Below are 14,977 nucleotides of genomic sequence, written 5' to 3' on the forward strand. Positions count from 1 at the left end.
TGGGAGTCAAATAAAGAGGGGAGGGGATTTATATGTTGGAGCAGCCAAACCGTTTCCTCTCTCTGTCCGAGAGCTGAGATGTGAGAAGAGAACAGCCCATTCACTGGACCCACCACCAAGCTGCCAGCCAGTCAGAGCAGAACATCATGAGGAAATGCCAACTCAGTTCAGCCACTGATTTGACAGACTTGTCAGCACTTGTTTCTGTCTCATTAAATGTTAACTGATGAGAGAGAGAAGACCAAAAGAACGCGAATGGGACCACACACTAATTTCGCAACAATGACTGCCTCTGTGAGATGTCCTAAGAGGACACCAAAGCATCAACGCTTGTCTCTATGGCTTTGGACAATGTCAATCAAATTCCAAACTTCACCCATATACTAACCAAATTGCTAGCTGTGACATATAGTAGGGGAGGACCTTCAAGTGTCTATTGGCTTGTCATGGTTACCAACTTAGACTGTACAGTATGGTCTCAGACTGGGTATGACTTCAGTTCCAAATTTGAAAGGCACGATTTGTGACACAAATAAATGTGTGTTTGTTATTTTGTTTAAGGGTTGGCGAGTTTTGCCGCTGTAGCTACGGAAGCCCAGGCTGTTGTATGGCATTCTTAATAGGGTGCCAATCACAGCAGCACCATTAATGTCGGACTGGTTGCTGCTTTCACTGCCTATTAGAGTCAGCTGTAGGAAAGACTTGACACTATAAACACATCATGCTGCCAAAACTCTGTTTGTAAATGAACACTAATCCCCCCCCTCAGTAAAACGTCCAGATAACAAAAAGAAACACTCACTTTCTCCATATAAGAAAGAAACACAACCACAGGCAACCATGTTCCTGTAATTCATTGTCTATCTGGAGAAATCCTCTCAAGCCACTCTCAAGGAACATGCATCTTACAAGGCATTACAGTTATTTACTGAACTTCCAACTGTGGGTGCATACTCCATGATGAGATACATGTTCAGCATTTGAGCCCTTCCGTACTGTGGCACTGGCCGATGTACACTTTATGACGGCGAAGTGAGACTGTTGACAAAGAAAGTGATATGTGAAGAAGGTCAAGCTTTCTCCAAATATTAAAGGGTTGCTTCCTGTATAGTTATGCCACACTTTAAATGGGCCAGTCTTATTTGTGGTTGCGTAATGGTATGAAGGAACAACTGTGCAGCCTCTACAAGGAAGCAGTGTGTGCCCTCATTATCTTGTTAATGCTGCTTTGGCAAGCCAATGTTATGGGGTGAGAGGTTAATACCAGCTAAGGTTATTTATTGTTCCCCCAAAAATGCTTAACAGATTTAATGTATAGAGTTACAGGCTTGTTAGCCCCTGCTTTACACCATTCTTCCACCCATATTGATTTAGTCTGAGAAGCTGTACACACATTCTCCCTGTGTAGTCTGCTTCTGTGAGAGCCAGTGTTGTGAGATGCAGTGGCATGTACAGATTGGTAGTACTTGCTGGATAGAAGTTCCATTGGTCCCTGGTTTCATGAAACATACAGTATCAGCCACAATGGGACCTCAAATCAAATCAAATATAATTGTCACATGCGCCAAATACAACAGGTTTCACCTTACAGTGAAATGTGTTTTTACAAGCCCTTAACCAACAATGCAGTTTCAAGAAAAATACTTTAAAGTAAAAAAATAAAAAGTAAATGTACAGTCAGTGTGCGAGGGCACCTGTTAGTCGAGGTAATATGTACATGTAGGTAGAATTATTCAATTGACTATGCATAGATAATAACAGAGAGTAAGTAGCAGCAGCGTAAAAGAAGGGGGGAGTAGAGCAAATAGTCTGGGTAGCCATTTCAATAGATGTTCAGAAGTCATATGACTTGGGGGTAGAAGCTGTTTAGAAGCCTTTTGGAACTAGACTTAGCGCTCCGGTACCACTTGCCGTGTGGTAGCAGAGAGAACAGTCTATGACTAAGGTGGCTGGGGTCTTTGACCATTTGTAGGGCCTTCCTCTGACACCACCTGGTATAGAGGTCATGGATGGCAGGAAGCTTGGCCCCAGTGATCTACTGGGTCATACGCACTTCCCCCTGTAGTGCCTTAGCGGTCGGAGGCCGAGCAGTTGCCATACCAGGCAGTGATACAACCCGTTTGGATGCTCTCGATGGTGCAGCTGCAGAACCTTTTGAAGATCTGAGGACCCATGCCAAATCTTTTCAGTCTCCTGAGGGGGAATAGGTTTTGTTGTGCCCTCTTCACAACTGTCTTGGTGTGCTTGGACCATGTTAGTTTGTTGGTGATGTGGACACCAAGGAAGTTGAAGCTCTCAACCTACTCCCACCACAGCCCCATCGATGAGAATGGGGTGGTGCTCGGTCCTCTTTTTCATGTCGTCCACAATCATCTCCTGTCTTCATAACTGTTCTATTTTTTAAAAACACAGGTAATTACACAAATGGCACAGCTGACACCACAACCGTATTGGCTAACCCTACAAGCTATGTGTTCTCAAAAAGAAAGGAGGACCAAGGCACTCTTCATGTAATTAATTATTGTATGGCATGTTCAAAAGAAACAAAGTTTTACAAATCCGATGCGTTTTGGCTGCAGCCTTGGTACTCCTTTCTTTTTGATGACCAATTCACCCCTTTTACCAAAGAGCACCTTCTGTCTACCAAAATGTACTATTGTGTACCTTGGTAGCGTTTCCCTTCCTCTTCTTTCTACTAGTTAAACTATGTGTTCTGTTGGAGCGTTAGCGTTGAGGAAAACGTCATTCCTTCATCTGAGAAACACAATTGGGATGTTTTTATCCCGTTTGGCCTGACTGCTTCACACTAGATTATAGCTATTGCAAGGCTCTCCCCAGTGTACACAATTCCAGGCCTGACGGGTCTGTTTCAAAAGATTTACAGGCTGCGTCTCTGACCGTCTGTAAATATTGAATTAGGTTTCTACTAGTCTGATAATCTGCTGTTTGATCAGATAGGCTCCATGTATCTCTAACTGTAGAGGTCACATGACTGCTGGCGTAGAAAGGAGCTTTAGTGTGATGGCCATCTTTCTTTTATAATGGTGGGAAATAGACATCGTTTGGGCATTCCCAGCTGTTGGCCATGCTTCCCATCCTAATCGCTGCCCAGCCACCTAAATCCTTGGCCAGTTGTGCCCCAGAAATCACACACAAGACTGAGCATGCCTTCCATAGGAAAACACCTTAGTTACGGTAGGTGCATTGTGGTATTCATTGTTGTACGCATTGTGGTCTCATTGTGGTCTCATTGCGGTATTCATTGCGGTATTCATTTTTGTACTCATTGTGGTCTCATTGTGGTATTCGTTGCTCAACATTTTCTCCTGTTATTTTATTGCTGCTATATATTCATATTCTAAACCAGGTGGTTCGAGCCCTGAATGCTGATTTGGCTGACAGCCATATCAGGCTGTACACCACGGGTATGACAAAAAAATACTATTTACTGGTCTAATTAAATTGGTAGCCAATTTATATAGCAATAAGGAACCTCAAAGGTTTGTGTTACATGGCCAATATACCAAGGCTAAGGCCTGTATCCAGGCACTCCATTTAGCAGCGTGCCTAAGAACAGTCCTTACCCGTGGTATATTGGCCGTATACCACACCTCCTCGGGCCTTATTGCTTAGATACGTAAAATGTATGCACACATGACTAAGTCGCTTTGGATAAACCGTCTGCTAAATGGCATATTATTCTTTTGAAAAGCATTATTCATTTTCAATTGCAGTCAACAGACCTTGCATTTGATTGCCATAATTCCAGTAAGTTGTGTGTGTGTGTACCGCCTTCTCATCCTGCAGTTGCACAACTCTTTCCATCCTGGAGCCTGAGAAAGGGGCTGGTGGAACTCTGACTTTATTGCAGTAATGGTGATATTAAACAGTTTTTCCGGATGCACATCTGTTTGTGTGATCAGGGCCTTTTTCCATAGTCCTTCTATATGTTAGCATTAGCGTATCACACCATTCATCATGTGAGCGTCACACTTGCGCCGACCCAGAGAAACCCAGATCAGCCTGCATCTGTCCAAACGGAGCTGGAAAAAGACAGCATCTATGCACCAACCCAAAAATGTGTGCCTCTGTAAACCAGAACATTTCTTTCTCTCTTTTTCTCCAAAGTATGAAGGTTGGCGTAAGTTAACAAACATCTTAGAAACTCATCGATAACTGGATCCGTGGGGAGCAGCTCCTGAATTTCTTGAATGCCTTTTTTCCTCATTTACGGCACCGGGGTGGGGGAGAAGCTTGGCTCCTCACGTACAACGTGAAAGCAGTTAGCTAGGGAGAGAAAGGACAAAAAAACGTCAGTACCAAACCGCTTAACAAGCCAGCCCTGGACCAGGTTTAGCCATGCACTGAGAATGGAGCAGTCCCGAGGTATTGCTGGATTTCAGCCCTTTGTTTTTTCGAGTGGACATAGCTTTAGTGGAGCTTAGGAACACTGCCTGCCCAGTGTCCGTTTGTAGTGAGATGACTGGCCTCCTCTGATCCACTCTGACAGGGAGTTAGACTGGGTCCAAACAGACAGCATTCTCTCTGGTCAGCTGTCAGCCAATATTAATCGCACACTCACTCTCTTTCTCTCTCTTCCTCACATTCTCTTCTCTCTCTCTCAACCACCGCTCTCTTGTGCATCCTCCACAAATGAGGACCTATCAAAGCTTATGAAAATATTTATACTAATTGGCCCCAAATGTGTAAGATCTATCTCTCCTGAAGTGGGTGGTGCGCCACAGAAGGCAGCCGAATGGAGATTTATTGCATTCTGTTTGAGAAGGAAATGAATGCTGCACTTGTCATTTTACTGAGAAACCGATCATGTCAAGAGCAATAGCTTCTTCTTTTTTTGCTTAGCTAGCCAGGTTTTTTTGTTAGTTTTGCTTTGCTGGCACTTTGCACTTAAAGACAATTCTAAGTGAACCAAGCAGGGTCGGAAATTTACTTGTTGGTCCACCAGCCACCATGGCAGGTACAGTACCAGTCAAAAGTTTGGACACGCCTACTCATTCCAGGGTTTTTATTTATTTTTATTATTATCTACATTATAGAATAATCGTGAAGACATCAAAACTATAAAATAACACATATGGAATCATGCAGTAACCAAAAAAGTGTTAAACAAATCAAAATGTATTTTATATTTGAGATTCTTCAAAGTTGCCACCCTTTGCCTTGCTGACAGCTTTACAGACTCTTGGCATTCTCTCAACCAGCTTCACCTAGAATGCTTTTCCAACAGTCTTGAAAGAGTTCCCACATATGCTGAGCACTTGTTTGCTGCTTTTCTTTCACTCTGTGGTTCAACTCATCCCAAACTATCTCAATTGGGTTGAGGTTGGGTGATTGTGGAGGCCAGGTCATCTGATGCAGCACTCCATCACTCTCCTTCTTGGTCAAATAGCCCTTACACAGCCTGGAGGTGTGTTGGGTCATTGTCCTGTTGAAAAAAAATTATAGTCCCACAAAGCACAAACCAGATGGGATGGAGTATCGCTGCAGAATGCTGTGGTAGCCATGCTGGTTAAGTGTGCCTTGAATTCTAAATACATCACAGACAGTGTCACCAGCAAAGCACCATCACACCTCCTTCTCCATGCTTCACGGTGGGAACCACACATACGGAGATCATCCGTTTACCTACTCTGCGTCTCACGAAGGCACAGTCGTTTGGATTTATTTAACACTTTTTTGGTTACTACCTGATTCCATATGTGTTATTTCTTATTTTGATGTCTTCACTATTATTCTACAATTTAGAAAATATTAAAAAGTAAAGAAAAACCCTTGAATGAGTAGGTGTGTCCAAACTTTTGACTGGCACTGTATATATACCGTATCTATCTGAACAAAAATATAAACCCAAAAGGCATCCATTTTAACGATTTTACTGAGTTACAGTTAATATAAGGGAATCAGTCAATTGAAATAAATGTATTAGGCCCTAATCTATGGATTTCATATGACTGGGAAGGGGTTCAGCCTGGAAGAGCATAGTCCCACCCACTTTGGAGCCAGGCCCACCCACTGGGGAGCCTGGCCCAGCCAATCAGAATGAGTTTTTCCCCACAAAAGGGCTTTATTACAAACCGAAGTACTCCTCAGTTTTATCAGCTGTCTGGGTGGCTGGTCTCAGACATTCCCGCAGGTGGAGAAGCCGGAAGTGGAGGTCCTGGGCTGGGGTGGTTACATGTGGTCTGCGATTGTTAGGCTGGTTGGACGTACTGCAAAATTATGTTGGACGCAGTTTATGGTGGAGAAATTAACATTCAATTCCATGGCAACCGCTCTGGTGAACATTCCTGCAGTCAGCATGCCAATTGCACACTCCCTCAAAACTTGAGACATCTGTGGCGTTTTGTTGTGTGACAAAACTGCACATTTTAGAGTGGCCTTTTATTGTCCCCAGCACAAGATGCACCTGTGTAATGATCATGCTGTTTAATCAGCTTCTTGATATGCCACACATGTCAGGTGGATGGATTATTTTGGGAAAGGAGAAAGGCTCACTAACAGGGAAGTAAACAAATTTGTACACCAAATTTGAGAGAAATAAGTTTGTTGTGCATATGGAAAATTTCAGCTCATGAAACAAGGGACCAACACTTTACATGTTGTGTTTATATTTTTGTTCAGCATATATACATATATTATTTGGCTTTATGTATTTTTAGATGCAGACCTATGTAAATGTGTATTATTGTTTTGTCACCATCTGTATTGCAAACATAACTTAAAGCTACACATTATTTTGACAGTGGTAATGAACTGTCCATTGTTCAGCACAGCAATTGATAAAACAGGGACCATGATTGAAACACAAGTGGCTTTGAGCTTATGTCAGTATTGCACAGGTAAGCTAACAGTCACAGAAAATAGGAATTCAGACAGGTTCTGTCTATCTGAGCTACTGTGTCCAACACACCAACCCCTGTTGTTATGTTGGTCACCTACTGACCAGAAAAAGATGTTATGATTACTTGTTTTCAATGACACGTATTCAATGACATACAGGCATGTACCGCATTACTACAACACAAAACAGCTCAATCAAGCCTGATGGTCTTGTAAGTATAAAAGCAACGCTTGCTTTCATTAAATAAAAAAATGCATGAAAAGGTAGTGTAATGGGAAAATGTCTTACTGTGGTGTGTGAAGAATCCAATACTTGCATACGTTACAAATCACATTATTGTGGAAGCACCTCCTCTAAGAGTTTGAATCAGGCTGTTTGGGAAGGTTTGAATCTTAGCAACCTGCCTAAACACACTACCATTTGCGGTCACTTAGAAATGTCCTTGTTTTTGAAAGATTTTTTTTTGTCCATTAAAATAACATCAAATTGATCAGAAATACAGTGTAGACATTGTTAATGTTGTAAATGACTATTGTAGCTGGAAACTGCAGATTTTTTATGGAATATCTACATAGGCATACAGAGGCCCATTATCAGCAACCATCAATCCTGTGTTCCAATTGCACGTTGTGTTCGCTAATCCAAGTTTATCATTTTAAAAGGCTAATTGATCATTAGAAAACCCTTTTACAATTGTTAGCACAGCTGAAAACTGTTTTTCTGATTAAAAAAGCAATACAACTGGCCTTCTTTAAACTAGTTGAGTATCTGGAGCATCAGCATTTGTGGGTTTGATTACAGGCTCAAAATGGCCAGAAACAAACAACTTTCTTCTGAAACTCGTCAGTCTATTCTTGTTCTGAGAAATGAAGGCTATTCCATGAAATAAATTGCCAAGAAACGGAAGATCTCGTACAACGCTGTGTACAACTCCCTTCACAGAACAGTGCAAACTGGCCCTAACCAGAATAGAAAGAGAAGTGGGAGGCCCCAGTGCACAACTGAGCAAGAGGACAAGTACATTAGTGTCTAGTTTGAGAAACAGCCGCCTCACATGTCCTCAACTGGCAGCTTCATTAAATAGTACCCACAAAACACCAGTCTCAACGTCAACAGTGACGAGGCGACTCTGGGATGCTGGCCTTCTAGGCAGAGTTGCAAAGAAAAAGCCATATCTCAGACTGGCCAATAAAAATAAAATATTAAGATGGGCAAAAGAACACAGACACTGGACAAAGGAAGATTGGAAAAAAGTGTAACGAACAGACAAATCTAATCTCTTGATGTGTTCGGATCACAAGAAGAACATTTGTGAGATGCAGAAAAATGAAAAGATGCTGGAGGAGTGCTTGACGCCATCTGTCAAGCATGGTGGAGGCAATGTGATGGTCTGGGGGGACTTTGGAGATGAAAAAGTTGGATATTTGTACAGGGTTAAAAGAATCTTGAAGAAGGAAGGCTATCACTCCATTTGGCAACGCCATGCCATACCCTGTGGACGGCGCTTAGTTGAAGCCAATTTCCTCCTACAACAGGACAATGACCCAAAGCACAGCTCCAAAAATACAACACTTTACAGTGAAATGCTTACTTACAGGCTCTAGCCAACAGTTACATTTTTAAGTTAAAAAAAGGTATTAGGTGAACAATAGATAAGTGAAGAAATAAAAACAGTGAAAAATAACAGTAGCGAGGCTATATACAGGCACCACTTAACTGTTGAGAAGCCTTTTGGACCTAGACTTGGCGCTCCGGTACGGCTTGCCATGCGGTAGTAGAGAGAACAGTCTATGACTGGGGTGTCTGGGGTCTTTGACAATTTTTAGGGCCTCCTTCTGACCCCGCCTGGTGTAGAGGTCCTGGATGGCAGGAAGCTTAGCCCCAGTGATGTACTGGGCCGTACGCACTTCCCTCTGTAGTGCCTTGCGGTTGGAGGCCGAGCAGTTGCCTTATCATGCAGTGATGCAACCAGTCAGGATGCTCTCAATGTTGCAGCTGTAGAAACTTTTGAGGATCTGAGGACTCATGCCAAATCATTTTAGTTTCCTGAGGGGGAATAGGCTTTGTCGTGCCCTCTTCACAACTGTCTTGGTGTGTTTGGACCATTCTAGTTTTTTTACTTTTATTTAATCAGGTAAGCTAGTTGAGAACAAGTGTTGGTGATGTGGACACCAAGGAACTTGAAGCTCTCAACCTGCTCTACTCTAGCCCCGTCGATGAGAATGGGGGCGTCCTCTGTCCTCCTTTTCCTGTAGTCCACAATCATCTCCTTAGTCTTGGTTACTTTGAGAGATAGGTTGTTATTCTGCTACCACCCGGCCCGGTCTCTGACCTCCTCCCTATAGGCGGTCTCATCATTGTCGGTGATCAGGCCTACCGCTGTTGTGTAGTCTGCAAACTTAATGATGGTGTTGGAGTCATGCCTGGCCAAGCAGTCGTGGGTGAACAGGGAGTACAGGAGGGGACTGAGCACGCACCCCTGAGGGGTTCCAGTGTTGAGGATCAGCATGGAAGATGTGTTGCTACCTACCCTCACCACCTGGGTGCGACCCGTCAGGAAGTCTAGGATCCAGTTGCAGAGGGAGGTGTTTAGTCCCAGGATCCTTAGCTTAGTGATGAGCTTTTAGGGTACTATGGTATTGCACGCTGAGCTGTAGTCAATGAATAGCATTCTCACGTAGGTGTTCCTTTTGTCCAGGTGGGAAAGGGCAGTGTGGAGTGCAATAGAGATTGCATCATCTGTCGATCTGTTTGGGTGGTATGGGTTTCTGGGATAATGGTGTTGATGTGAGCCATTACCAGCCTTTCAAAGCACTTCATGGCTACGGACGTGAGTGCTACGGGTCTGTGGTCATTTAGGCAGGTTGCCTTAGTGTTCTTGGGTACAGGGACTATGGTGGTCTGCTTGACACATGTTGGTATTACAGACTCAATCAGGGACATTGAAAATGTCAGTGAAGATACCTGCCATTTGATCAGCACACGTCCTGGAAATCCGTCTGGCACCGCAGTCTTGTGAATGTTGACCTGTTTAAAGGTCTTACTCACATCGGCTACGTAGAGCGTGATCACACAGTCGTCTGGAGCAGCTGATGCTCTCATGCATGCCTCAGTGTTGCTTGCCTCGAAGCGAGCATAGAAGTGATTTAGCTCATCTGGTACGCTTGTGTCACTTGGATGCTCGCGGATGTGCTTCCCTTTGTAGTTTGTAATAGTTTGAAAGCCCTGTTCACATAAGACGAGCATCGGAGCCGGTGTAGTACGATTCAATCATAGCCCTGTATTGAAGCTTTGCCTGTTTGATGGTTCGTCGTAGGGCATAGCAGGATTTCTTATAAGCTTCCGGGTTAGAGTCCCACACCTTGAAAGCGGCAGCTCTACCCTTTATCAAATCAAATCAAATGTATTTATATAGCCCTTCGTACATCAGCTGATATCTCAAAGTGCTGTACAGAAACCCAGCCTAAAACCCCAAACAGCAAGCAATGCAGGTGTAGAAGCACGGTGGCTAGGAAAAACTTCATAGAAAAGCCAAAACCTAGGAAGAAACCTAGAGAGGAACCAGGCTATGTGGGGTGGCCAGTCCTCTTCTGGCTGTGCCGGGTGGAGATTATAACAGAACATGGCCAAGATGTTCAAATGTTCATAAATGACCAGCATGGTCCAATAATAATAAGGCAGAACAGTTGAAACTGGAGCAGCAGCACGGCCAGGTGGACTGGGGACAGCAAGGAGTCATCATGTCAGGTAGTCCTGAGGCATGGTCCTAGGGCTCAGGTCCTCCGAGAGAGAGAAAGAAAGAAAGAGAGAAAGAGAGAATTAGAGAGAGCACACTTAAATTCACACAGGACACCGAATAGGACAGGAGAAGTACTCCAGATATAACAAACTGACCCTAGCCCCCCGACACATAAACTACTGCAGCATAAATACTGGAGGCTGAGACAGGAGGGGTCAGGAGACACTGTGGCCCCATCTGAGGACACCCCCGGACAGGGCCAAACAGGAAGGATATAACCCCACCCACTTTGCCAAAGCACAGCCCCCACACCACTAGAGGGATATCTTCAACCACCAACTTACCATCCTGAGACAAGGCTGAGTATAGCCCACAAAGATCTCCGCCACGGCACAACCCAAAGGGGGGCGCCAACCCAGCTAAGTGTGAATGTTGCCTGTAATCCATGGCTTCTGGTTGGGGTATGTGCGTACAGTCACTATGGGGACGACGCCCTTGACGCACTTATTGATTAAGCCAGTGGCTGATGTGGTGTACTCCTCAATGCCATCGGAAGAATTCTGGAACATGTTCCAGTCTGTGCTAGCAAAACAGTCATGTAGTTTCGCATCTGTTTCATCTGACCACTTTTTTATAGGCCGAGTCACTGGTGCTTCCTGCTTTAATTTTTGCTTGTAAGCAGGAATCAGGAGGATATAATTGTGGTCAGATTTACCAAATGGAGTGCGAGGGAGAGCTTTGTATGTGTCTCTGTGTGTGGAGTACAGGTGATCTAGATTTTTTTTCCCTTTGCACATTTAACATAGAAATTAGGTTGAACTGATTTAAGTTTCCCTGCATTAAAGTCTCCGGCCACTAGGAGCGCCACCTCTGGGTGAGCTGTTTCCTATTTGCTTTTATAACCTTGTCTTGACTATATTTCCTATTCATTTTGCAACTCATTTCATTAAGTGACCCCAAACTTTTGAACATTAGTGTAGTTTGAGGTACAATACCGACACAGCTACTGTAGGTCAAAGTTGCATGCTGGAAAATCTTGGTAGAGCATAGGTGGAATAGTCATTGTGGTACTCATGTGAATTTTCTTTCTTTTTCAGTTTCAGACCAATGCCTATTCTAATTTAAAATGTATTTTTTTGTTTTTAATATATATTCTTACTCGTCAATGAGAAAATCTACCCGCATTTGGCGTGTGGCGGTGTTAATTTCCAACCCTGCAACCAAGTAAAGACACATCACTCAAATTCTTGTTTTTCAACTAGTTTCCTCACTTGGCATATTTTTTACCCAGTTGTCATGTTCAATTCAGAAAATTATCAGGTCCTGGTTTCTCACAGTAATCTAGTATCTGTTTTGTGGCTTTGTGTTTCATTAGGTTTTGTTCTGCATTAGGCTACTATCAGGGGGAAATGGAAGGGGAATATTGGCCTTTCTCTCTTTCTTTTGCTGAGCTAGAATAAGTCGCTTCCAGCGGTCATGTCATCGGATTGGAAGTTGGGGAGATGTTTTCGCTTTCCAGCTCCGTCAGGCCCCACAGTGTAAAAGAGCACCAAAATAAACAGTCTGCTGAGAGGGAATGAAAGGGAATACTGTTTGGGAGCACAAACATAGCAGCTCCAACTGTACTTGGAATTCCTTTTCTACTGGATGCCTGGCTCTAGGCCAGGTGATATGCAAGAGGGCAAGGGGTGATGGGACAGCAGGACACGTGCTGATGTTCAGTGGCTGCCTGGGCCGGGCCACTTGCGTTGGCCATGAAAAGTAACACAGCCCTACCAGGACAGTGTGCCAGCTGATTCCTCTCTCTCCATTGGTTTTGCACATTCCTTTGAAACTTTAGAATGTTTAGCAAATATTTCTATATCCAATACCTCAGACTATTATATTTCTAATAGTTCTCAGACTCATTCTTCTCCCTATAACAATTTAAACATCTAGCATACACTGTTGCAACCATAAAATCCCATATAGAACTTTTCAAGTTTGGCTCAACTCCTCACACTATTTGTCTTTGAAATTGGCTCCAAATGCCCCTTTTTGAAGTGTAAGATACACCAGTCATCACTATGGAGTATATTCTTCCACAGCTTTTGCCCTGACCTGCTCCCACGGTAGTATAGTTTCTAACTACTGCACAATGAAGAGCGGGCCTTTAAATGGCAACATTAGATGTTAACCCCAATGGAGTTATTGTGTTCATGTCAGTTATCTTCTTTCCTCTGCAGGTCTTTCTGTGTACAACTGTTTCAGGGCCAGAGGACCAAGCTCAGGTGACAGAGAGGATGGGAGTGACGCCACTCCACTTTGCCGACAGAGGTGTAATCTGCATATGACCACAGGTGCATGCTGGGTAGGAAACAACAGACCAATACCACCACTGTGACAGCATGACGGTATGTCTGACATCACATCAGGGCCTGTTACTACACTATGTGAAGGAGCCGCAAACATGAAAGATAGCCTCTCCTGTCAGGAATCCCTGTCTGACGCAGGTCGGGATCCGTTGCACAGCCCAATACTTTCCAGTGCCCTTCTGCATCTCCCCACCACCCGGCCTCTACTCCATAACCCCTATCGCAGCAGTTGTCCTCCCTCATTCTTCCCTTGCTGTCCGTCTGTCTTTTTGTCTATGCTATAGAAAGACAAACACACAGCAGCAGCTGGTTCCCACCAGAGCCCCCATGGGCACTAATACTGGATCTCAGAGTATACTCTTTATACTTCATAGCAGTTACTGTACAGCCAAGGAGAAGTGCTCCACCACTCCCCTCATTCTCCGTTTAAAAACAGGTTTGCCATGTAGGCAAGTTTAGGATGGCAATAGATATCGCCTGCAATTGATCAGTATTTTAGAGATTGTCTCAATGATCTCTTGTATTATTGAGAAATGAGCAAGGAAAGGAACTCCTGTCAGGTAAGGCAGTTTTGAAGTTGTTTGGGAACCAACCACCCCCCATTCACTCATTAATTAATTTATCTGAGAGTATCACAAACAGTTTCCAATCATGTATACTGAAGGGATTCCTCTCTTCACGAAGACTTGTTACATTGGCTAGCAGGACATTTGTTTGAATGAGTTTTATTGTTGCCTTTACAGTTCTCACGTTTTCACTCCATGGTTTGTCTATACTCTACAGCATGGCTCCAACCATGTTCATTGAGAGATTCCGTCCTGGCACACCTGATTCTAATATTTAACTGGTTGAAAAGTTGTACCAGGTTAGTTCCAACTGGGGTTGGATCTAAAACCGACAGGAGGGTAGCTCTCCAGGAACAGTATATACAAGGCATTTTCCACTATGAACTGTAGTGATGTGCACCTATTTTGCCATTCTTTGTGCGATAGGGCTTACAGTAGTAATATACACTACCGTTCAAAAGTTTGGGGTCACTTAGAAATGTCCTTGTTTTTGAAAGAAAAGCACTTTTTTTGTTGTCCATTAGAATAACATAACATTTATCAGAAATACAGTGTAGACATTGTTAATGTTGTAAATGACTATCGTAGCTGGATAGGCTGATTTGTAATGGAATATCTACATAGGTGTACAGAGGCACCTTATCAGCAACCATCACTCCTGTGTTCCGATGGCGTAAACTGGCAGCTTCATTAAATGGTACCCGCAAAACACCAGTCAACGTCAACAATGAAGAGGCGACTCCGGGATGCTGGCTTTCTAGGCAGAGTTGCAAAGAAAAAAACATATCTCAGACTGGCCAATAAAAATTAAAAAGATTAAGATGGGCAAAAGAACACAGACACTGGACAGAGGAACTCTGCCTCGAAGGCCAGCATCCCGGAGTCGCCTGACGTTGAGACTGGTGTTTTGCGGGTACTATTTAATGAAGCTGCCAGTTGAGGACTTGTGAGGCGTCTGTTTCTGAAACTAGACACACTAATGTACTTGTCCTCTTGCTCAGTTGTGCACCGGGGCCTCCCACTTCTTTCTATTCTGGTTAGAGCCAGTTTGCGCTGTTCTGTGAAGGGAGTAGTACACAGCGTTGTACGAGATCTTCAGTTTCTTGTCAATTTCTCGCATGGTATAGCCTTCATTTCTCAGAACAAGAATAGACTTTGTTTTGTTCTTTGTTTCTGGCCGTTTTGAGCCTATAATCGAACCCATAAATGCTGATGCGCCAGATATTCAACTAGTCTAAAGAAGGCCAGTTTGAATTTAATCAGCACTACAGTTTTTAGCTGTGTTAACATAATTTATGTTATTTTAATGGACAAAAATAAGGACATTTCTAAGTGACCCCAAATTTTTGGAACGGTACTGTAGGTATAATGTTAGAACTCTGCACTGTAATTGGCTTTAACTTTATGGTGTGTTGCTGTAGCGCAATGACGATGTTGAACATTTAAAGTGTGTTGG

Source organism: Oncorhynchus kisutch, linkage group LG14 (genome assembly GCF_002021735.2).
Source record: "Oncorhynchus kisutch isolate 150728-3 linkage group LG14, Okis_V2, whole genome shotgun sequence".
NCBI lineage: Eukaryota > Metazoa > Chordata > Actinopteri > Salmoniformes > Salmonidae > Oncorhynchus > Oncorhynchus kisutch.